General features: G+C 37.1%; 1 protein-coding gene across 1 annotated transcript in view; it reads left to right on the top strand.

The window, feature by feature from the left end:
- LOC101856691 (protein disulfide-isomerase A6) overlaps nucleotides 1-1,064 on the top strand; it is a gene marked incomplete in the record, with an annotated part of 15,550 nt that extends 14,486 nt beyond the window's left edge. Inside the window, 1 exon segment of the mRNA XM_005108864.3 lies at nucleotides 1-1,064.
- Between the last annotated feature and the right edge of the window lie 246 nt (nucleotides 1,065-1,310).

Genomic DNA, 1,310 nt, shown 5'->3' with positions numbered 1-1,310 from the left:
GCGGGGCGGGTGAGTGCTGAGTGCCAGATGGATGGGCCTCTTTTTCCCCCTCAATGATATTGATTAGGATGCTCTTATTGAAGGCGTTAAGTGTGGTAATAATTCTATTTTTGTCTTTTGTTTCCTGTCTTTATTGTCTTCCTATTTTTCTGTTTTGACTTTGCGTTTGAATTGCTCCTGCACGGTATTAAAAAACGAATCTGCTCGGATGAACTGTTGTTTGTCGTATTGTAGAGCTCCCCTTGAAAATGTTAGCTTGTGGAAACTGCTGTGAGTTTGTATCTTCTCTTATTGGGGCGAGCAAGTTTGTGAATGCAGGTATAATATTTGTAGTTGTGCGCTAGCTTTATATTTATCAAGGCTTATATATAATGCATGTTAAATCTTTTTTTTTTTAAATGTTTTTTAAAATTTTAATTTTTTGAAATGATGAAGAGTGTGTACGTGTGGAGGTTTTGTTGAAAGGAATTCTGCTGCAGGTTGACGTCATAGACGGTGGGTTGAAGAGAAAGATTCTCATAAGTTTTGAGCTTTTATCTGGGAATGCACAAAGTTGACTTTATTTTTAGTGTGAATCTAGAGGTAGTCTGTCTCGTCTCCCTTGTTTTGTTAGGGACACACCTGATTTTTCTACTCCTCCATGGTTTTGTGAGGTCAGCTTGTCAGGTAAAATGAATTCTGTTATTATTGTTTGGAAAAAAGAAAGTAATCAATGAAAGATGGTGGAATTGTAAATTAAATTGAACAAGAAAAAAGAATGAAAGTTATTAAAAAAAGAGTATCTGTAACAATTTCTTTGAAAATTTGTTATGTCATTTTTAAAAATTTGGTGTTCAGGTGTAATGCTGTTCACGGAGACTTGAAAGTATGCGCGTGGTGTGGGGATTGTGTGAAATCCATGCGGATGTCGTTCATTAGTAAATGACTGATTTCCTTTCAGTCTGGCACTGGACCAGTTGTGTGTGTGTGTTTTACTACCATAATATGATTCTTGTTGTTGTGGGAATGTGTTGGCTTTCTCTCACTGATGTATTGATGAATAAAATTGTTTAAAATAAAAATGCTACTCTTTTTCTGTGATGTGTTTCCTCATGTGAGTGTGAGGCTCCAAATGTAAGGTGTGAGTGGTTGGCAGGTGCTCCAGTGTGGTTTGCTCCTTCTTTCCTGTCAGACCACCATCGTCCTGATCTCCCCTCCTTCTTTTTTATGTTTGTTACTCTCTTGTAACACCTCTAATCTTTGGTACTTATATGACCTTATTGTGTTGCTAGTGCTGTAAAACTTTTCTCTCTCTCTCTCTCTCTCTCTCT

This window comes from Aplysia californica, unplaced genomic scaffold, assembly GCF_000002075.1.
Source record: "Aplysia californica isolate F4 #8 unplaced genomic scaffold, AplCal3.0 scaffold00729, whole genome shotgun sequence".
Lineage (NCBI taxonomy): Eukaryota > Metazoa > Mollusca > Gastropoda > Aplysiida > Aplysiidae > Aplysia > Aplysia californica.
Note: the sequence above shows the minus strand (reverse complement) of the source record. Positions and strands in the feature narration are given on the sequence as shown.